The 25,602-nt window shown below is 39.8% G+C and overlaps 1 protein-coding gene across 1 annotated transcript in view; it reads right to left on the minus strand.

Annotated features, from left to right (window-relative positions):
- The window catches only part of NCOA1 (nuclear receptor coactivator 1), a 559,390-nt gene that overhangs the window by 183,316 nt on the left and 350,472 nt on the right, over positions 1–25,602 (minus strand). The window lies entirely within an intron of this gene.

Consider the following 25,602-nt stretch of genomic DNA (forward strand, 5'->3'; position numbering starts at 1 on the left):
GCGAAAAACGGCACCTAAAAATTGTGGAACAATTTTGAAAACTGTTCCTTAACATGAGGGCTTATTTAGACAACCATATATTGGCTCGGTTTTCACGCTGAGCCGATATACGGTGTCCTTGTCTGCAGGGAGGGGCGCCGGAGGATGGAAAAGCCAGGAGCAGGAACTGAGCTCCCGCCCCCTCCTTGCCCCTTGCAACTATTTGCAATAGGAGGGGGCAAGACGGGGGCGGGGCTAAGTCTCGGCACTTAGCTCCGTCCCCGCCCGCCCCTCCCATTGCAAATAGTGGCGAGGGGCGGGGAAGGGGCAGGAGCTCAGTTCCTGCTCCTGGCTTTTCCATCCTCCCCCCCTCTCCCTGCAGACAAGGACACCGTATATCGGCTCAGCGTGAAAACCGAGCCGATATACGGTCGTCTAAATAAGCCCTAAAACTGCAAAGACGTTGAATATCGCAACATCTACAGTCTATAATATCCTCAAAAGCTTTAGAGAACCTGCAGAAATTCATGTACACAAGGGACATGGTCAATATCGGATGCTCGAGAGTTCCGGCCCTCAGGCGTCACTGCATTACAAACAGGCATGATTCTGTAATGCAAAGTAGAAGCCATATATCAACACAATCCAGAAATGCTGGCCTCTTCTCTGGGCCAAAGATCATATAAAATGCACTGAGGCAAAATGGAAAACTGTTCTGTGGTCAGATGAATCAAAATTTGAAATACTTTTTAAAAACTATGAATGCTGTAGACTGCGGACTGAAGAGGAGATGGACCATCCAGCTTGCTATCAGTGTACAGTTCACAGACTGCATCTCTGATGCTATGGGGGGCATTACTGCTTATGGCATGGGCAGCTTACACTTCTTGAAAGACACTATCAGAGCTGAACAGTATATAGAGGTTTTAGAACAATATATGCCCCATCCAGACAACATCTCTTCCAGGGAAGGCCTTGCATATTTCAGTTCGACAATGCTAAACCACATACTGCATCCATCACAATAGCAATAACTGCACAGAAGAAGAGTCTGAGGGTGAACCGGCCGCCTGCAGCGCAGACCTTTCACCGATAGAAAACATTTGGCACAAAATAAAACTATAAGTCTGGCAAAGATAACCGATGACTGTGGAGTAGCTGGAATCGTATACATCAGGCTGAATGGGAAAACATCCCTCTCCCAAAATACCAAAAAATTGGTCTCCTCACTTCCCAGATGTTTACAGACCATTGTATAAACAAGAGGGGACACTACACAATGGTAGACGCGATCCCGCCTAACTTTTGTGAGATGTGTTGCTGCCGCCAGTTTATAAATCAGTTAATTTTTTTTAAAATGAAATGGAAAAATATCTACCTTTCTCCCTCTGATATATGTAATACAGTTAGGGCCAGAAATATTTGGACAGTAACACAATTTTCGCGAGTTGGGCTCTGCATGCCACCACATTGGATTTGAAATGAAGCCTCTACAACAGAATTCAAGTGCAGATTGTAACGTTTAATTTAAAGGGTTGAACAAAAATATCTGATAGAAAATGTAGGAATTGTACACATTTCTTTACAAACACTCCACATTTTAGGAGCTCAAAAGTAATTGGACAAATAAACAAAACCCAAACAAAATATTTTTTTTTCAATATTTTCTTGCGAATCCTTTGGAGGCAATCACTGCCTTAAGTCTGGAACCCATGGACATCACCAAACGCTGGGTTTCCTCCTTCTTAATGCTTTGCCAGGCCTTTACAGCCGCAGCCTTCAGGTCTTGCTTGTTTGTGGGTCTTTCCGTCTGAAGTCTGGATTTGAGCAAGTGAAATGCATGCTCAATTGGGTTAAGATCTGGTGATTGACTTGGCCATTGCAGAATGTTCCACTTTTTTGCACTCATGAACTCCTGGGTAGCTTTGGCTGTATGCTTGGGGTCATTGTCCATCTGTACTGTGAAGCGCCGTCCGATCAACTTTGCAGCATTTGGCTGAATCTGGGCTGAAAGTATATCCCGGTACACTTCAGAATTCATCCGGCTACTCTTGTCTGCTGTTATGTCATCAATAAACACAAGTGTCCCAGTGCCATTGAAAGCCATGCATGCCCATGCCATCACGTTGCCTCCACCATGTTTTACAGAGGATGTGGTGTGCCTTGGATCATGTGCCGTTCCCTTTCTTCTCCAAACTTTTTTCTTCCCATAATTCTGGTACAGGTTGATCTTTGTCTCATCTCTCCATAGAATACTTTTCCAGAACTGGACTGGCTTCTTGAGGTGTTTTTTGGCAAATTTAACTCTGGCCTGTCTATTTTTGGAATTGATGAATGGTTTGCATCTAGATGTGAACCCTTTGTATTTACTTTCATAGAGTCTTCTCTTTACTGTTGACTTAGAGACAGATACACCTACTTCCCTGAGAGTGTTCTGGACTTCAGTTGATGTTGTGAACGGGTTCTTCTTCACCAAAGAAAGTATGCGGCGATCATCCACCACCGTTGTCTTCCGTGGACGCCCAGGCCTTTTTGAGTTCCCAAGCTCACCAGTGAATTCCTTTTTTCTCAGAATGTACCCGACTGTTGATTTTGCTACTCCAAGCATGTCTGCTATCTCTCTGATGGATTTTTTCTTTTTTTTCAGCCTCAGGATGTTCTGCTTCACCTCAATTGAGAGTTCCTTTGACCGCATGTTGTCTGGTCACAGCAACAGCTTCCAAATCCAAAACCACACACCTGGAATCAACCCCAGACCTTTTAACTACTTAATTGATTACAGGTTAACGAGGGAGACGCCTTCTGAGTTAATTGCAGCCCTTAGAGTCCATTGTCCAATTACTTTTGGTCCCTTGAAAAAGAGGAGGCTATGCATTACAGAGCTATGATTCCTAAACCCTTTCTCCGATTTGGATGTGGAAACTCTCATATTGCAGCTGGGAGTGTGCACTTTCAGCCCATATTATATATATAATTGTATTTCTGAACATGTTTTTGTAAACAGCTAAAATAACAAAACTTGTGTCACTGTCCAAATATTTCTGGCCCTAACTGTATGTTCTATTATGGATACAATATGGTTAGATGAGATTTCCAAATCATTGCATTCTTTTTTATTTACAATTTTTCATATCTTACACAGCATCCCAACATTTTTTTGAATTGGGGTTGCATAAGAGATTTTGAAAATACACAATATATCATATTTCGTAATTTATTTTTTTTACCAGCAATGTGTACTCATTTATGTTTTATGAAATACTTGTAAGCTCATTCCATGACCTTTATGAATTAGAATATAACTAATACTGTTCCTTATGTACAAGAATATAACTACTATAATACTGCCTGCTATATACAGGAATATAACTACTATAATACTGCGCCCTATGTACAAGAATATAACTACTATAATAGTGACCCCTTTGTACAAGAATATAACTACTATAATACTGCCCCTATGTACAAGAATATAGCTACTATAATACTGCCCCCTATGTACAAGAATATAACTACTATAATACTGCCCCCTATGTACAAGAATATAACTACTATAATACTGCCCCTATGTACAAGTATATAACTACTATAATACTGCCCCCTATGCACAAGAATATAACTACTATAATACTGCCCCTATGTACAAGAATATAACTACTATAATACTGCCCCCTATGTACAAGAATATAACTACTATAATACTGCCCCCTATGTACAAGAATATAACTACTATAATACTGCCTCCTATGTACAAGAATATAACTACTATAATACTGCCCCCTATGTACAAGAATATAACTACTATAATACTGCCTTCTATGTACAAGAAAATAACTACTATAATACTGCCCCCTATATACAAGAATATAACTACTATAATACTGCCTCCTATGTATAAGAATATAACTACTATAATACTGCTCCCTATGTACAAGAATATAACTACTATAATACTGCCCCCTATGTACAAGAATATAACTACTATAATACTGCCCCCTATGTACAAGAATATAACTACTATAATACTGCCCCTATGTACAAGAATATAACTACTATAATACTGCCTCCTATGTGCAAGAATATAACTGCTATAATACTGCCCCCTATGTACAAGAATATAACTACTATAATACTGCTCCTTATGTAAAAGAATATAACTAATATAATACTGCTCCTATATACAAGAATATAACTACTATAATACTGCCCCCTATGTACAATAATATAACTACTATAATACTGCCCCCTATGTACAAGAATATAACTACTATAATACTGCCTCCTATGTACAAGAATATAACTATTATAATACTGCCTCCTATGTACAAGAATATAACTACTATAATACTGCCTCCTATGTACAAGAATATAACTATTATAATACTGCCTCCTATGTACAAGAATATAACTACTATAATACTGCCTGCAAGGTACAAAAATATAACTACTATAATACTGCCCCCTATGTACAAGAATATAACTACTATAATACTGCTCCTATGTACAAAAAAATAAATACTATAATACTGCTCCTATGTACAAGAAAATAACTACTATAATACTGCCTCCTATGTACAAGAATATAACTTGTATAATACTGCCTCTTGCGTACAAGAATATAACTTGTATAATACTGCCTCCTATGTACAAGAATATAACTTGTATAATACTGCCTCCTATGTACAAGAATATAACTTGTATAATACTGCCCACTATGTACAAGAATATAACTACTATAATACTGCCCCCCATGTACAAGAAAATAACTACTATAATACTGCCTCCTATGTACAAGAATATAACTTGTATAATACTGCCTCCTGCGTACAAGAATATAACTACTATAATACTGCCTCCTATGTACAAGAATATAACTACTATAATACTGCCCCTATGTACAAGAATATAACTACTATAATACTGCACCCTATGTACAAGAATATAACTACTATAATACTGCCCCCTATGTACAAGAATATAACTACTATAATACTGCCCTCTATGTACAAGAATATAACTACTATAATACTGCCATCTATGCACAAGAATATAACTACTATAATACTGCCCCCTATGTACAAGAATATAACTGCTATAATACTGCCCCCTATGTACAAGAATATAACTAATATAATACTGCCCTCCTATGTACAAGAATATAACTACTATAATACTGCCATCTATGCACAAGAATATAACTACTATAATACTGCCCCCTATGTACAAGAATATAATTACTATAATACTGCCCCCTATGTACAAGAATATAACTACTATAATACTGCTCCTTATGTACAAGAATATAACTAATATAATACTGCTCCTATATACAAGAATATAACTACTATAATACTGCCCCCTATGTACAAGAATATAACTACTATAATACTGCCCCCTACGTACAAGAATATAACTACTATAATACTGCCCCCTATGTACAAGAATATAACTACTATAATACTGTCCCCTATGTACAAGAATATAACTACTATAATACTGCCTCCTATGTACAAGAATATAACTGCTATAATGCTGCCTCCTATGTGCAAGAATATAACTACTATAATACTGCCTCCTATGTACAAGAATATAACTCATATAATAGTGATCCTATGTACAAGAATATAACTACTACAATATAACTACTATAATACTGCCTCCTATATACAAGAATATAACTATTATAATACTGCCTCCTATGTACAAGAATATAACTACTATAATACTGCTCCTATGTACAAGAATATAACTACTATAATACTGCCTCCAAGGTACAAAAATATAACTACTATAATACTGCCCCCTGTGTACAAGAATATAACTACTATAATACTGCCCCCTATGTACAAGAATATAACTACTATAATACTGCCCCCTATGTACAAGAATATAACTACTATAATATTGCCCACTATGTACAAGAATATAACTACTATAATACTGCCCCCTATGTATAAGAATATAACTACTATAATACTGTCCCCTATGTACAAGAATATAACTACTATAATACTGCCTCCTATGTACAAGAATATAACTACTATAATACTGCCCCCTATGTACAAGAATATAACTACTATAATACTGCCCCCTATGTACAAGAATATAACTACTATAATACTGCCCCCTATGTACAAGAATATAACTACTATAATACTGTCCCCTATGTACAAGAATATAACTACTATAATACTGTCCCCTATGTACAAGAATATAACTGCTATAATACTGCCTCCTATGTGCAAGAATATAACTACTATAATACTGCCCTCTATGTACAAGAATATAACTACTATAATACTGCCCCCTATGTACAAGAATATAACTACTATAATACTGTCCCCTATGTACAAGAATATAACTACTATAATACTGCCTCCTATATACAAGAATATAACTATTATAATACTGCCTCCTATGTACAAGAATATAACTATTATAATACTGCCTCCTATGTACAAGAATATAACTACTATAATACTGCCTCCAAGGTACAAAAATATAACTACTATAATACTGCCCCCTGTGTACAAGAATATAACTACTATAATACTGCCCCCTATGTACAAGAATATAACTAGTATAATACTGCCCCCTATGTACAAGAATATAACTACTATAATATTGCCCACTATGTACAAGAATACAACTACTATAATACTGCCCCCTATGTACTAGAATATAACTACTATAATACTGTTTCCTATGTACAAGAATATAACTACTATAATACTGCCCCCTATGTACAATATAAGTACTATAATACTGCCCCCTATGTACAAGAATATAACTACTATAATTCTGCTCTTATGATCGTGTGCGCAAACTAAGCACTGGGCCCATACAATCGCGACCAAAGACGACTAGGTATGCACACCAGTTACTGGCAAACTGACCCTGTGCTACCGGGATATTGACCTGGCCCTACCTAAGCGGGGATATTGCCCCAATAAGGGCAGCCCAGCAGTCTTTGCATCTAGGCCCTAACTGATCCTAGGAGCCACTCACCAGAACAGGACGCATTCATATGCCACATGACAGCGACTGCACATCAGGACACAAGGAGCCAGAATACATAGCATGCAGCTTTGGTGGCATGCATGTTGTGTCTGAGTTCCATCTCTGTCTCTTACCCGTCCTGCGTTATGCGGTCTGTGTTCCTGTCCCGGGTTCCTTCCTGATGCGAGGTGCGCCCAGTAGACGTAATTTGCTGTAAACCCCTGTACGGAGTGTACCTGTGTGTACTTCCTTCTCCTGCTGACTGACTGGCGTCCGCATCAGGCTGTAGTGATAAGTCCTGTTCACGCTATGTTAGTAGGTAGGGTAGCCATCTTTCCCGTCTGGATTGCGCATATTCTATGCAGGCTACTGTTCGGTGGCCTTTTGCATAAGGCGCAGTGGTCCTGCTTAGTAATTTCTTTTCTTTCTCCCATTTTGCCATCTTTGCCTTGGTGTTAGGTCCATTTTACATATATCCTGTACACGTGCGTGGTTTGGAGGAGTTGCATAATTTTTGTTGTTATGCTTAAAGGGTCCGGAGGCCCCTTTTTTAAAGGGCAGGTACTCTTACCTGTGTTGCTGGGATCTGTAGTTCTAAGCTTCCTAGCAGCACAGCCCTCACAGGGTTAATTGATTGAGCTGGCTGGGTTTGGTACTTCCTACATATAAACCCAGCTGCTGGTCAGTCTCTGTCTGGTGTACAGGGTGAGCAGCCATGAATCCTTGTTTATTGAAGTTTGCTGTATGATCTGTGTCTTGCTGGTTCATGTCTGTTTGTTTGTTTATATTCTGTCACTTTTGTGTTAGCTTGCTGTGTGACCTGCTATCTATGTCCTGTCCTGTTGCAGCGTTCTGGGTGAACTCTGTCAGGTTCTGCTGGACTCCTGGATAGTGTAGGGACTAGCAATATAACCAGGAGCCGTGAAGTGGCCCGCTAGCTTTCATGTTTTGTACAAAATGTCAACTAATACCTGGTATTTATATTCAGCTTCCTATCCTATACTAGTGTTTGCATTGTGGCTGCTGTATGCTGTGTATTCTGGCTCTATGTGTTCTGTTGTTCAGTCCCTGTCATGTGGCATGTGAATGCATCCTGTTCTGGTTTGTGGCTCCTAGGATCAGCTAGGGCCCAGATCTGCAGGCTGCTGGGCTGCCCTTTAAGGGGTAGGGTCCCCACTTAGTTAGGGCCAGGTCAACCTCCCGGTAGTAGAGGGTCAGTTTGCCAGAGACCCGTGTGCGTACCCAGTCCTCTTTGGTCTCGATCGCGTGGGCCCCGTGCTTGGTTTGCCCATACAATCGTAATAACTGCCCCCTATGTACAAGAATATAACTACAATAATACTGTCCCCTATGTACAAGAATATAACTACTATAATACTGCCCCCTATGTACAAGAATATAACTACTATAATACTGCCTCCTATGTACAAGAATATAACTACTATAATACTCCCTCCTATGTACAAGAATATAACTACTATAATACTCCCTCCTATGTACAAGAATATAACTACTATAATACTGCCTCATATGTACAAGAATATAACTACTATAATACTGCCCCCTATGTACAAGAATATAACTACTATAATACTGCCCCCTATGTACAAGAATATAACTACTATAATACTGCCCCTATGTACAAGAATATAACTACTATAATACTGCCCCCTAGGTTCAAGAATATAACTACTATAATACTGCCCTCTATGTACAAGAATATAACTACTATAATACTGCCCCCTATGTACAAGAATATAACTACTATAATACTGCACCCTATGTACTAGAATATAACTACTATAATACTGCTCCTATGTACAAGAATATAACTACTATAATACTGCCTCCTATGTACAAGAATATAACTACTATAATACTGCCTCCTATGTACAAGAATATAACTACTATAATACTGCCCCCTATGTACAAGAATATAACTACTATAATACTGCCCACTATGTACAAGAATATAACTACTATAATACTGCCTCCTATGTACAAGAATATAACTACTATAATACTGCCTCCTATGTACAAGAATATAACTACTATAATACTGCCTCCTATGTACAAGAATATAACTACTATAATACTGCCCCCTATGTACAAGAATATAACTACTATAATACTGCTCCCTATGTACAGGAATATAACTACTATAATACTGCCCCCTATGTACAAGAATATAACTACTATAATACTGCCCCCTATGTACAAGAATATAACTACTATAATACTGCCCCCTATGTACAAGAATATAACTACTATAGTACTGCCCCCTATGTAGAAGAATATAACTACTATAATACTGCCCGCTATGTACAAGAATATAACTACTATAATACTGTCCTCTATGTACAGGAATATAACTACTATAGTACTGCCCCCTATGTAGAAGAATATAACTACTATAATACTGCCCCCTATGTAGAAGAATATAACTACTATAATACTGTCCTCTATGTACAGGAATATAACTACTATAGTACTGCCCCCTATGTAGAAGAATATAACTACTATAATACTGCTCCCTATGTACAAGAATATAACTACTATAATACTGCCCCCTATGTACAAGAATATAACTACTATAATACTGCCCCCTATGTACAAGAATATAACTACTATAATACTGCCCCCTATGTACAAGAATATAACTACTATAATACTGCCCCCTATGTACAAGAATATAACTACTATAGTACTGCCCCCTATGTAGAAGAGTATAACAACTATAATACTATCTGAAGTGTTTATTGTTACCATTTCAGGGTACTGATTAGAGATGAGTAAGTATACTCTATAAGGCACATTCCTCGAGCGAGTAGTGCCTTAGCCGAGTATCTCCTCGCTCGTCTTTAAAGATTCGGGGGCGGTGGGGGGCGGGGAGCGGCGGGGGAGAGCAAGGAGGAATGCAGGGGAGATCTCTCTCTCCCTCTTTCCCTCCGCTCCCCGCCACAACTCACCTGTCACCGGCCCCGGCCCCCGGATCTTTAGAGACGAGCGGGGAGATCCTCGGCTAAGGTACTACTCGCTCGACTAATGTGCCTTAGCGAGTATACTCACTCATCTCCAGTACTGCTCATTTTTTATTACTTTTTATTCCATTTCTGGGAGGCTGGGTGAACAAAAAACAGCAATTCTTGCATTTTTTATGGCATTTTATTTGTAGTACATGTTAAGTTTATTGTGCTGTTCAGTACGATTATAGGAACACAAAATGTATATATATATCTATTTACTTTGGACAATAAGGACACTTTAGCGGTATAATATATGTGCCGCACGGCATCCTAAGCCGCATCACATTTTCATGTTCCTGCCCTGGGAGCTGTGATGTGCTTCCTGAGTTGTAGTTTTCATTGGTATCATTTTGTTTTACATACAACTTTCTCTTTGCTTTATATTGTTTTGTTTTGCAAGAAAAACTGCAATTTTAGCAGTGTTTTTGTTTCTCTTTATGTCTTGAGCCGTGCGGGATAAATACAGCAATATTTTTACAATTTGGGACATTACGAATGCAGCAACACCTTTTACCTTCAGGGTCTGGTTGGAAAATGTGTTTTTTTAATTTAGGATTTCTTTTAACTTTACTGAACTTTTCAAAGAAATTTTATACACTATTTTTAACTCCCTCACGGGGCCTTGTACACATGCAATCGGTATTAGTGTATCTTGACGCCACCAGCATTTACTGGTGGAGTCAAGATTGACAGGGGGTGACGCCCCCTGTACCTGATAGGCTGTACAGTGGGGTCAGCTGCAGGTCCTGGCAGTCCACTAACGAAGAATCTGCAAAGCATACAGCAGGACCCCAATGCAGCCGCAGAGACCCATGTGAAAGTGCTTCACAAAGAGGCACCCTCTGTATGTGTTGCTCGGTGTAATGCTAAGCTGGGTCGCCAGGATGAAGGCCACAGCAGCGTGAGGCAGCGTTACTGCCGCCGACGGCCCCTCCCCGCAGATGTCACCTTTACCTCGCGGATGGCAGCGGGGATCTGGCAGCGCCATCAAAACACATTGTCAGAGCCAGCGGCCGCTGACAGCTACAGTGCAGCAGTAAAACGTCACCTTTACTTCGGGCTCGGCAGCGGAGAGCGGCGGCGACACACAGTGAGAGCCGGCGGCCGCGGACAGCTGCAGCACAGCGCGGAAAGTGAGACAGAGACGGCTAACAGCGCACAAGCACTGCACCAAGTAAGAGTGATTGAGCGCATGCAGGGAGCCAACAGAGCAGGGACTGTGAGAGCCGCCAGCCGCTGACATCTGCAGCACATCAAGGAAAGTGAGACTGAGCCGGGTAAAACTGAGGGAGCCAACAGTGCCGGGACTGACAACGACAGCCGGTTTAGAGGAGTGCAACAGAGCGGCATTGCAGCACTTTTTAGGACCTGGTGGTCTTCCGCCAATCGGGAGCTAGGGGTGTGACAGGGGCGTTCCTCCATGGAAGCCCTGTCAAACCCCTAGCTTCCGGTGGCGTCAAGATACACTAATACCCATGCTATCATCCTACATTATACCACTTGTGTACTAGGCCAACAGCAGCAGGGTCTAACAGGCCAGGGTATGCTCTGCTCCAATCAGGGGCCACAGGCTTAGATCTGTCATGAAATACCGGTCAAAACAGCATCAGGAAATCTATGTCATAGGTGACCCCATTGACTGTGAAGGGGTCCAGTTAGCACTTACATTAGTGGTCCACTGAGCCCTAGATTGAAGAGGTCCCTTGCTTGATAATGAACTGTTGGGCTGCAGAGGGCACCATTCCCTCCTTGCACCGGGGGCCTTCTGCTCATGTATGGCCGGATATGTACACGATACTAGACTCTCCCGAATACCAAGACATTCAGTAGAGTTACAGTAGATAATGTAGGTAACAGAAAGCCACGTGATATCGGTGAAAGCTATATAGGTGTGTCACCGCCTCGTGTGCCCGGGTATCTACATCACATTCCACATGCCAACGAATGACTCATAAAGCTTTCGAACAATTACTCATCATGGATCGTCATATTCACAGTAAGGTCAGTTAGAATGTAGAACTTGGAATGTTTAGAACAGATCAGACAGATACAATGGTGGATACATAAAACAGTTACGATGTGGGAAGTAAAATCCAAAAAAGGAAAACAAAAGAAGGGGCCGCATCATTAAAGGGTTAAGGGGTTTAAAAAGGCTTACCAAAGCAGAGAGCCCCTTTAATCTTTTGTCAAAGCTATCTTGACATAGTCACATCAGAATGGCGCATGAGAAGAAGGTCAACAGTTGGGACCAACACCCTCTACGAAGAACATTAGTGTTGTGACCTTCAGATGCAGGTTTGTGTCCCAGAGGCCGATAAGGATCTATCGGAGAGGTCAGCGCTGCAGCGTGTTAGCACGGGCGAAACAAAGCGAGCGCTACGATTATCACCGACATGAAGAGGAAAGCAAAGTTTACTTGAAAGGCAAAGATTATGCTGTTTACCCTGAAATCTCGGACTCGGAGTGGCCTAACATGCCCGGATTAACCCCTAATGGGGCATACTTTGTCATACGTCATCATACATCATGTTAGACAATCTCCGGATTATTTACTTTACTGCAACATTCACACTAGAAGAAAAAAAGTTGTAAAAAAAGTAAGGCTGGTGGAGCTCTGACCCCCCTCCAAACTCTTGCTGAGAATCAGGGTCTCTTTGTCGACCACAAGGAGCATGAGCTGTCCATATCCTAAGGTGTCAGGTACATTTGGGAATTTCTTGACCCCCCCATTCATTTCTATGCGCTCCAGCTAAAAACAGCATTAAGAGTCCCTCTATTATACTCCAGAGCTGCATTCACAGTTCTGCAGGCTTCAGAGCTTCCAGAATTCCCTGCTTGTTCAGTGTCTGCACAGAGCTTGTTCTGGTGGTTTACATTCTAAGAAGTGCCATCTTTACACCAGGAACTGTATAGTCATGTGTTGTAGGAGAATACTAACAGCTGGGGCTGGTTTTAGACAAAGTGTGGCCCTATCATCAAGATAGGTCATTTATAGTTGATTGGTTGGGGTCCATCGCTTGGGACCCCAACCGATCAGCTGAGCGGGCACATGCTGTCAGCGCCGCAAATACACTGAGGTCGGAGCAGAACCTTCCGTGCTGACCTCTGTATAGTGGCCGGCGCTTGTAACTGCAGGCACAGCTCCTATTGATTTCAATGAGATGCCAGCCTGCAGTTACAAGCGCCAGCCACTATATGGAGGTCGGCATGGAGGTTTCTGCTCTGAGCTCTGTATTATTGCAGAGCTGACAGCATATGCCAGCTAAGCCGATCATTCGGGGTCCCGAGTGGCGGACCCCAGCCGATCAACTATTGATGACCTATCCTGAGGATACGTCATCAATAGCATTTCTCTGGAAAACCCCTTTAACTTATGTTTGTCACTGTAAGAAAAAATATATCCCGTACTTGTAATAAACAAAAAAAACTGATTAATCAAAAATAGCACATAGTAGACATACCGTTGTATCCACTTTTAATGTAGGTACTTGTGGATTTTGCAGCGGATCACCATTTTATAGTTGTTATGGATTTTGACACCCCCAGTGAACTCAAGGAGGTAAATCCCTAACAAATTCGCAATCAGTCCACAGCATAAATGGACATATTGCAGACTTACATATGTCCATTTAGGCCCATTCAGACGCAACAATTATGGCTCAAAATTTGCTCAAAAGCCACCCTTTGAGTGATAATCATTGAGTCTAAATGCACCATCCTTCAGTTTTCTGCCAAACGACGTTTTTCAGTTCTGCTTCAAAACCATTGTTCAGCAGAGCAGCTGATAAGCAGGACCGCACGCTGTGCTCTGCCTGCGGAGAGCAGATTACAGCTGATTACATTATATTAGCTGTTCTCAGCTGTCAGCCCTGCCGGCCGATCAAAGTGAAAGTTACAACTCCCGGCGGCTCACACGCTGCTACTTGGTACTAATAGACATTAGTGCCAAGTAGTAGTATATGCAAAATGATCGCTCAAAAGCCATCTTTGGAGCAATCATCTCTGCAGTGTAAATGCACCCTTAAATTCCACACTGCAAGTCAATTTCTGCAGCGTCTCAATGTGACTACTTGAAATCTGATCGACCTTGCTGGTGCTTTAACCCCTTGAGTGGCACGCCCGGAAATTTTCCGGGACGAGCTCCACTGCTCATAGCAACATAGACCGGAAGATTTCCGGGCTATGTATCACTATGGGAGCTGCAGAGCACAATGCCACAAGCTGTGACAGTGTGCTCTGCCTGCACAGACCCACACAGAGCAGTGCAGGGCTTTGAAAAACCAGCAGAAGATATTGCCGACATGTCGGCAATGTCCTGCTTTGTTTACAAGTTGCCATAGAGACCATCGGCTTGTCAGAAGCAAGCCGATGGTCTCTGTGGCAGGGAGAGCTGGTTGTTAGCTGTCAGAGGACAGCTAGGTACTAGCTCTTACAGCAGAGATCAGAGAAAACCTCCGATCTCTGCTGTGTTAACCCTTTACATGCTGCAGTCTATGTGACTGCAGCATGTAAAGGGCTGTCACTGCAGCATGTAAAGGGCTGTCACCATCGGACCCCCGGAATGTGATCAGGGGTCCTGATGGGTCCCTGTGGAAATCCCCTAAAGGGACAAAAAAAGAAAAAAAATTTTAAAAAATTAAAAAAAAAAAAAGTTAAAAAATTATTAAAAAAATAATAAAAACACTTGTCTCCCTTTACTTTGTAAAAAATCAAAAATACAATCACACATGTGGTATCCATGCGTCGTAATGACCCAGAGAAGGAAGTTAATACATTATTTAACCCCTTAATGACATGGCCCCTTTTTTTCTTTTTTCCCCATTTCTTTTTTTCCTCCCCCCTGTTTAAAAAATCACAACTTGTCCCGCAAAAAACCAGCCCTTATATGGCCATGTCAATGGAAAAATGAAAAAGTTATGGCTCTTGAGACGCAACTGCAAAACTAGTTGAAATTCAATGATTAGACCATTTTAAAAAACCTGCCCTGGTGGGCACGACAGGGTGGTAGGAAACCTGCCACTCAAGGGGTTAAAGGGCGCCTGTCACCTACAAGCAGGTTACACGGTTACATGTGCGCCGTTATGAGGAACCCATAGATACCTTTATCTGTGGGTTACCATTCCGGAGATATCCCTCCTTAATAGTGTCGCACACCATATGCAAAATAACCCCAGACCGTCCCATGTGCGGTCCACCTCTGTCTGCGGTCCTAACTCGCTCCCTTTTTGTCCTTTAAGACGTCTCCAACGCCAAGACAGTTCAGTACAGCAAATATTCCTCGTATTGCAGAGATTTCAAGAAATCTCATGCGTGGATTTTATATCCACAGCATGTCAATTTCTGCTGTGGATCTTCATTGTGAATTTCACCCTTGAAATGCAGAAGGGGGGGGGGGGGGGGCTGAAGCCTCAAAGAATCCACACCAAAATCAGGAAATCAACATATGACACCTATGGAGTTGCCTGTGTGCCTAGCCTCATTGCATATAATGCATTTCATGGACAGCGAACGGATGAGGAATACGGTGATGTGAATCGGCCCTAAGACATAGTGAGGGTACGTTCACATCTGCACTACCTCCACTCTTAATCTCCGTCAAGGATCTGGCATGAAATGATGGATGAAGAAGTCCTACAAGTAAAACTTGTCTGTTCAGTAAAATGCTGGACAGTTGAAGGAAACCGAATGGACCCCAAAATAGTCAATGACTGTAACCAATGACGATTAGCAGAATTGGGACTGTAACTCAGAATCTGTACAAGATAAGTAATGTAATGTATATATACAGTGATGCTACCAGCAGAATAGTGAGTGCTGCTCTGAAGGATGATACATGTTGTACCTCTTTAAGACTTATATGGGGTTGGGAAGGAAGACTGGCCATGTGAGTTATATGTTCGCACAGGGCACCAGCCACCAGCTTGAAGGAGGTGGGCGGGGGGCACCAGTTGGATGTAGGCTGGTGGTAACCACCCTAGGTCCCCTCAGGTCCACCTGGCCAGATGATCATCTTGTGGAGGTACATGAATCATCCTCCTCCTGGCTCTTCCTCTCTGATGTTCTAAGGTGCTCCTGTTAACCCATTGGCACCCCTACAATACAGTTGCTTAGTTCTGCTACTGTATTTATGTTATGAGCTTGGTTCTGGTACTGTATTGAGGGCCCTGTTTTCGTGATCAGTGGGGTTCCCGAGCATTGCACCCCAACAATTGCACACTTAACATATATTCTTGTAGAGTGGATGTAATAGATAACATTAGTTGTCAAATGCTACATCAGCTTTCTCCAACCGCTCACCAATTGTCCTCAACGGTAAAAATCGAATTGGGTGGGATGACGCATTGTGGTGCGAACAGGACCTTACTATGGTATCTACGTCTTTAGGATGCCTTTAAACATGGACCTTTTTGAATTTCTGCATATGGACACATTGGTTGGATCTTGGACGAAGAGCTTGGAACGATTGATAATAATGGGCCTGGTACGTCTATCGCTCCACACACCTTCTTCATCCCCACCCGGCAGTGAGCAAGATTCTTAAAGAGAGTTTTTAAGAACATTTCTAGAGTCAAAGTGTTAAAATCTCATCGACCTTCAGTTGGCATATAAGGATAATAAAAGGCGTCTTACTTTTGTCATTTTTTCCCCATTCCTTTCCATGAAGTAGAGAACTCTATGTGCAGGTACGGCGCTGCATCTGTCATGAGCTGATGAAATATCATATTCATGTATCCCCAGACACATCGCTGTCTCCCACACGCTGCTGCAGTGCGGATTTCTCAAGGGATAGGAAAGACAGTAGGAATTACATTACCAAAGGAGAAAAGATAGTCATATTCTAGTAGTGGGGTCTATCTCAAGGATAGGGCAACATGGACACATGTCATTCAGGAGTCTAGGGGAGTGATTGCTAAATGAGGTTACTGCAATGTCAACAGGGCCATAACATGAGTCGAATGAGTCTCAGGGTAAATTTTGAACTTTCCTCCCCTTTGTGCTGCCATACTGTAGTTGTGCCCTCACTGAGCCCCCATACAGTAAAAGTGACCCCATTGTGCCATTATAAACTAATAGTGCCTCCAATGTCCCCCCTACAGCAATAGTGCCTCCATAGTGTTCTAATATACATATTGCGCACCCATATGCGCCCCTATACAGTTAATGCCCCATTGTGCCCCATGTACAGATAATTCCCCCATTATGCTCCTGTGTACAGATAATGCCTCATATACAGATAGTCCCCCTTACACAAATAGTACCGCCATATACAGTACAGATAGTGCCCTCTTGGTACCAATTAAATAATACTAACTCACCGAACAGCCATTCCCACAATAAGCAATCAGCAAGTGTTCCCCCAATGCCCACAGCCCACCATCGTTAGCGCAATGCAGTGACCTCATTATGCCACAACAGCTGGGCTCCTGGGTCCGGGTGCAACCGCATTCCCTGAATCCCCTATAGTTACGCCCCTGGTTCTAGGGCAGACAGCCAATGGTTCCCCCCCCCCCCCCATTTAGCCTTCAACGGGATCCACATCCTGAAGACACAAATCCAGTTGAAAGCCGGTGCTCGCCTTGGCTTCTGGTTGGGTCCCCTGGGCTCGGTCGTGGTGGCGCCCCCTATGACTGCACTTGATACGGCCCCTACTTATCACAGGGTCACCCAGCTTCCCTAGACTCAGATAATCGGGGTTAAATGGAATTTTTAAGTAATTTTCCGATCACTAAATCATGTTTCCGTTTGTGTGAGATTCACGCTGTCACACCGCAAGCAGCGTGAGAAAACAGAACTGACGCAGCAGAAAAAGGGAAAGCAAAAGCGTCGCCCTCCAGCTGCAGACCTGCTGACGGGGACCATGATATAGAGGAAATGACTGAAGGACAATAAGTGACACATTCATTTACAGCATCCAGGGAGGCAAGCCACGACATGTCAAGGCGGCTGTCCGACAGATATATGGCACTGTGCACAAGGGTCACATGACACACAAGGCAGAGGTGCTGCGGCGCTGTCACGCAATGTGATTTCAAGTGACAACAAGCTGTAAATTACCGCTGGCTCTGCAGTAAGCAGTAATATCGGCCTCTTCCTGTATTTACATGACTTATTTAATAGGTTCTCTCTTTCAGTTTTTCATTACAGAAAACACATATTGCCCCCTGGAAACCATCAGTAAGCTGCTGACTGATCACTTCTTCTAAAATGTTTAAATATAATCCCACCGCACAGGTAGCCCCACTGGTCTTCATATAGTGAGGGGTGGCTACATTTCGTTGACCCTAGTAGGGTCTTCCGCTCAGGTCACATAGTAACATAGTATGTTAGGCTGAATGAAGACAATGTCCATGTAGTTCAGCCTGTTTATCCTCCTATGTTGTTGATCCAGAGGAAGGCAAAAAAAACCCAAGAGCAGAAGCCAATTAGCCCTTTTGGGGGAAAAATTCCTTCCCGACTCCCTAATGGCAATCAGACTGTTCCCTGGATCAACCCCTAATAGTTCCTACCTGCCTGTATACCCGGATTAACAATTAACCTTAGATTTATAACCTATAATATCCTTCCTCTCCAGAAAGACATCAAGTCCATCTTAAACTCCTCTATGGATTTTGCCATCACCACGTCCTCAGGCAGAGAGTTCCATAGTCTCACTGCTCTTACAGTAAAGAACCCCTTTCTGTGTTGGTGATGAAACCTGCTTTCTTCTAGACGTAGTGGATGTCCTCTTGTTACCGTCGCAGTCCCGGGTATAAACAGATCATGGGAGAGATCCTTGTATTGTCCCCTCATGTATTTATACATAGTTATTTGGTCGCCCCTTAGCCATCTTTTTTCAGGGGTGAATAATCCCAGTTTTGGTGCCTCTCTGGGTATTCCAGTCCCTTCATTCCATGTATTAGTTTAGTCGCTCTTCTTTGAACACCCTCCAGTACTGTAACATCTTTCCTGAGCACCGGTGACCAGAACTGTACGCAGTATTCCATGTGAGGCCTGACAAGTGCCTTATATAGTGGGAGGATGATGTTCTCGTCCTTCGCCCCTATACCTCTTTTAATGCACCCCAACCTTTATTAGCTTTTGCAGCAGCTGACTGGCATTGGTTACTCCAGTTTAGTCTACAATCCACTAGTACCCCCAGGTCTTTTTCCATATCACTTTTCCCTAGCAGTACCCCATTTAGTGTATATTTATTACCACCCTCTGCTTTAGGTCTCTGAGCCAGTTCTTTACCCAGATACACATGTTTTCACCCAATCCAAGCTGTCTCATTTTAGGTCCAGCCTAGAGTTTACTTCATCGTAGAAGCTTTTTTCTGAGAGTCCCAGAAATGGAACCAGCATTGATGATACCTTTAAGACAAATGCATATGCCGTAAATAATTTGGGGAATATCCCTTTAATAAATATAAAGCTATTGACATACCGTACAACATTGGATTACCGCAAGTCACATATTGGCACCTCCAGCCTCACAAAGTGCCTCCCAATACAGGGCAAAGATAAACAGAGAAGGATGATGATTTGTAGTAATTCTGACCCCCGCTGTGAGTATGTGTAGAGGGCTTAACGGACATTTATCCTTCCAAAGGTTATAGACATTACACAAAAATCCTCCGAGCAGGAGGAACCGGATCAGGCATAACACGTGGGAGGAGCAGAGGAAGACATACACAAGTACCTGGGCAAGGAGAGGATTAAGTAAAAGGATCATATATATATCTCATTCTGGCCACATCCACTTTGGAAACTCTTCTCAATGTACTGCAATCAGAAGGCAGTATTATAGTAGTTATATTCTTGTATATAGGGGCAGTATTATAGTAGTTATATTCTTGTACATAGGGGGCAGTATTATAGTAGTTATATTCTTGTATATAGGGGCAGTATTATAGTAGTTATATTCTTGTACATAGGAGACAGTATTATAGTAGTTATATTCTTGTACATAGGGGGCAGTATTATAGTAGTTATATTCTTGTACATAGGGGGCAGTATTATAGTAGTTATATTCTTGTACATAGGGAGCAGTATTATAGCAGTTATATTCTTGTACATAGGAGGCAGTATTATAGTAGTTATATTCTTGTACATAGTGGGCAGTATTATAGTAGTTATATTCTTGTACATAGGTGGCAGTATTATAGTAGTTATATTCTTGTACATAGGGGGCAGTATTATAGTAGTTATATTCTTGTACATAGGGGGCAGTATTATAGTAGTTACATTCTTGTACATAGGGGGCAGTATTATAGTAGTTATATTCTTGTACATAGGAGGCAGTATTATAGTAGTTATATTCTTGTACATGGAGGCAGTATTATAGTAGTTATATTTTTGTACATAGGAGGCAGTATTATAGTAGTTATATTCTTGTACATAGGGGGCTATATTATAGTAGTTATATTCTTGTACATAGGGGGCAGTATTATAGTAGTTATATTCTTGTACATAGGAGGCAGTATTATAGTAGCTATATTCTTGTACATAGGAGGCAGTATTATAGTAGTTATATTCTTGTACATAGGGGGCTGCATTATAGTAGTTATATTCTTGTACATTACATAGGGGGCAGTATTATAGTAGTTCTATTCTTGTACATAGGGGGCAGTATTATAGTAGTTCTATTCTTGTACATAGGGGGCAGTATTATAGTAGTTATATTCTTGTACATAGGGAGCAGTATTATAGTAGTTATATTCTTGTACATAGGGAGCAGTATTATAGTAGTTATATTCTTGTACATAGGGGGCAGTATTATAGTAGTTATATTCTTATACATATGGAGCAGTATTATAGTAGGTATATTCTTGTACATAGGGGGCAGTATTATAGTAGTCATATTCATGTACATAGGGGGCAGTATTATAGTAGTTATATTCTTGTACATAGGGGGCAGTATTTTAGTAGTTATATTCATGTACATAGGAGCAGTATTATAGTAGTTATATTCTTGTACATTACATAGGGGGCAGTATTATAGTAGTTATATTCTTATACATATGGAGCAGTATTATAGTAGGTATATTCTTGTATATAGGGAGCAGTATTATAGTAGTTATATTCATGTACATAGGGGGCAGTATTACAGTACTTATATTCTTGTACATAGGAGCAGTATTATAGTAGTTATATTCTTGTAAATAGGGGGCAGTATTATAATAGTTATATTCTTGTACATAGGAGCAGTATTATAGTAGTAATATTCTTGTAGATAGGGGGCAGTATTATAGTAGTTATATTCTTGTACATAGGAGCAGTATTATAGTAGTTATATTCTTGTACATAGGGGGCAGTATTATAGTAGTTACATTCTTGTACATAGGGGGCAGTATTATAGTAGTTATATTCTTGTACATAGGAGACAGTATTATAGTAGTTACATTCTTGTACATAGGGGGCAGTATTATAGTAGTTATATTCTTGTACATAGGAGGCAGTATTATAGTAGTTATATTCTTGTACATGGAGGCAGTATTATAGTAGATATATTCTTGTACATAGGAGGCAGTATTATAGTAGTTATATTCTTGTACATAGGAGGCAGTATTATAGTAGTTATATTCTTGTACATAGGGGGCTATATTATAGTAGTTATATTCTTGTACATAGGGGGCAGTATTATAGTAGTTTTATTCTTGTACATAGGAGGCAGTATTATAGTAGTTATATTCTTGTACATAGGAGGCAGTATTATAGTAGTTATATTCTTGTACATAGGGGGCAGTATTATAGTAGTTATATTCTTGTACATTACATAGGGGGCAGTATTATAGTAGTTCTATTCTTGTACATAGGGGGCAGTATTATAGTAGTTATATTCTTGTACATTACATAGGGGGCAGTATTATAGTAGTTCTATTCTTGTACATAGGGGGCAGTATTATAGTAGTTCTATTCTTGTACATAGGGGGCAGTATTATAGTAGTTATATTCTTGTACATAGGGGGCAGTATTATAGTAGTTATATTCTTGTACATAGGGAGCAGTATTATAGTAGTTATATTCTTGTACATAGGGAGCAGTATTATAGTAGTTATATTCTTGTACATAGGGGGCAGTATTATAGTAGTTATATTCTTATACATATGGAGCAGTATTATAGTAGGTATATTCTTGTACATAGGGGGCAGTATTATAGTAGTTATATTCATGTACATAGGGGGCAGTATTATAGTAGTTATATTCTTGTACATAGGGGGCAGTATTATAGTAGTTATATTCATGTACATAGGAGCAGTATTATAGTAGTTATATTCTTGTACATAGGGGGCAGTATTATAGTAGTTATATTCTTGTACATAGGAGGCAGTATTATAGTAGTTATATTCTTGTACATAGGGGGCTATATTATAGTAGTTATATTCTTGTACATAGGGGGCAGTATTATAGTAGTTATATTCTTGTACATAGGAGGCAGTATTATAGTAGCTATATTCTTGTACATAGGAGGCAGTATTATAGTAGTTATATTCTTGTACATAGGGGGCTGCATTATAGTAGTTATATTCTTGTACATTACATAGGGGGCAGTATTATAGTAGTTCTATTCTTGTACATAGGGGGCAGTATTATAGTAGTTCTATTCTTGTACATAGGGGGCAGTATTATAGTAGTTATATTCTTGTACATAGGGAGCAGTATTATAGTAGTTATATTCTTGTACATAGGGAGCAGTATTATAGTAGTTATATTCTTGTACATAGGGGGCAGTATTATAGTAGTTATATTCTTATACATATGGAGCAGTATTATAGTAGGTATATTCTTGTACATAGGGGGCAGTATTATAGTAGTCATATTCATGTACATAGGGGGCAGTATTATAGTAGTTATATTCTTGTACATAGGGGGCAGTATTTTAGTAGTTATATTCATGTACATAGGAGCAGTATTATAGTAGTTATATTCTTGTACATTACATAGGGGGCAGTATTATAGTAGTTATATTCTTATACATATGGAGCAGTATTATAGTAGGTATATTCTTGTATATAGGGAGCAGTATTATAGTAGTTATATTCATGTACATAGGGGGCAGTATTACAGTACTTATATTCTTGTACATAGGAGCAGTATTATAGTAGTTATATTCTTGTAAATAGGGGGCAGTATTATAATAGTTATATTCTTGTACATAGGAGCAGTATTATAGTAGTAATATTCTTGTAGATAGGGGGCAGTATTATAGTAGTTATATTCTTGTACATAGGAGCAGTATTATAGTAGTTATATTCTTGTACATAGGGGGCAGTATTATAGTAGTTACATTCTTGTACATAGGGGGCAGTATTATAGTAGTTATATTCTTGTACATAGGAGACAGTATTATAGTAGTTACATTCTTGTACATAGGGGGCAGTATTATAGTAGTTATATTCTTGTACATAGGAGGCAGTATTATAGTAGTTATATTCTTGTACATGGAGGCAGTATTATAGTAGATATATTCTTGTACATAGGAGGCAGTATTATAGTAGTTATATTCTTGTACATAGGAGGCAGTATTATAGTAGTTATATTCTTGTACATAGGGGGCTATATTATAGTAGTTATATTCTTGTACATAGGGGGCAGTATTATAGTAGTTTTATTCTTGTACATAGGAGGCAGTATTATAGTAGTTATATTCTTGTACATAGGAGGCAGTATTATAGTAGTTATATTCTTGTACATAGGGGGCAGTATTATAGTAGTTATATTCTTGTACATTACATAGGGGGCAGTATTATAGTAGTTCTATTCTTGTACATAGGGGGCAGTATTATAGTAGTTATATTCTTGTACATTACATAGGGGGCAGTATTATAGTAGTTCTATTCTTGTACATAGGGGGCAGTATTATAGTAGTTCTATTCTTGTACATAGGGGGCAGTATTATAGTAGTTATATTCTTGTACATAGGGGGCAGTATTATAGTAGTTATATTCTTGTACATAGGGAGCAGTATTATAGTAGTTATATTCTTGTACATAGGGAGCAGTATTATAGTAGTTATATTCTTGTACATAGGGGGCAGTATTATAGTAGTTATATTCTTATACATATGGAGCAGTATTATAGTAGGTATATTCTTGTACATAGGGGGCAGTATTATAGTAGTTATATTCATGTACATAGGGGGCAGTATTATAGTAGTTATATTCTTGTACATAGGGGGCAGTATTATAGTAGTTATATTCATGTACATAGGAGCAGTATTATAGTAGTTATATTCTTGTACATAGGGGGCAGTATTATAGTAGTTATATTCTTGTACATTACATAGGGGGCAGTATTATAGTAGTTATATACTTATACATATGGAGGCAGTATTATAGAAGATATATTCTTGTACATAGGAGGCAGTATTATAGTAGTTATATTCTTGTACATAGGAGGTAGTATTATAGTAGTTATATTCTTGTACATAGGGAGCAGTATTATAGTAGTTATATTCTTGTACACAGGAGACAGTATTATAGTAGTTATATTCTTGTACATAGGAGGCAGTATTATAGTAGTTATATTCTTGTAGATAGGGGGCAGTATTAGAGTTGTTATATTCTTGTACATAGGAGGCAGTATTATAGTAGTTATATTCTGGTACATAGGGGGCAGTATTATAGTAGTTATATTCTTGTAGATAGGGGGCAGTATTAGAGTTGTTATATTCTTGTACATAGGAGGCAGTATTACAGTAGTTATATTCTTGTACATAGGAGCAGTATTATAGTAGTTATATTCTTGTAAATAGGGGGCAGTATTATAGTAGTTATATTCTTGTACATAGGAGCAGTATTATAGTAGTTATATTCTTGTACATAGGGGGCAGTATTATAGTAGTTATATTCTTGTGCATAGGAGCAGTATTATAGTAGTTATATTCTTGTTGATAGGGGGCAGTATTACAGTAGTTATATTCTTGTACATAGGAGCAGTATTATAGTAGTTATATTCTTGTACATAGGGGGCAGTATTATAATAGTTATATTCTTGTACATAGGGGGGCAGTATTATAATAGTTATATTCTTGTACACAGGGGGCAGTATTATAGTAGTTATATTCTTGTACATAGGGGCAGTATTATAGTAGTTATATTCTTGTACATAGGGATCAGTATTATAGGAGTTATATTCCTGTACATAGGGGGCAGTATTATAGTAGTTATATTCTTGTACATAGGGGGCAGTATAAGAGTTGTTATATTCTTGTACATAGGAGGCAGTATTATAGTAGTTATATTCTGGTACATAGGAGGAAGTATTATAGTATTATATTCTTGTACATAGGGGGCAGTATTATAGTAGTTATATTCTTGTACATAGGAGGCAGTATTATTGTAGTTATATTCTTGTACATAGGGAGCAGTATTATAGTAGTTATATTCTTGTACATAGGGGCAGTATTATAGTAGTTATATTTTTGTACATAGGAGGCAGTATTATAGTAGTTATATTCTTGTACATAGCAGCACTATTATAGTAGTTATATTCTTGTACATTGGAGGCTGTATTATAGTAGTTATATTCTAGTACATAGGAGCAGAATTATGGTAGTTATATTCTTGTACATAGGAGGCAGTATTATAGTAGTTGTATTCTTGTACATAGGAGGCAGT

The sequence above is a fragment of the Eleutherodactylus coqui genome, chromosome 1, assembly GCF_035609145.1.
Source record: "Eleutherodactylus coqui strain aEleCoq1 chromosome 1, aEleCoq1.hap1, whole genome shotgun sequence".
In the NCBI taxonomy this organism is placed as follows: domain Eukaryota; kingdom Metazoa; phylum Chordata; class Amphibia; order Anura; family Eleutherodactylidae; genus Eleutherodactylus; species Eleutherodactylus coqui.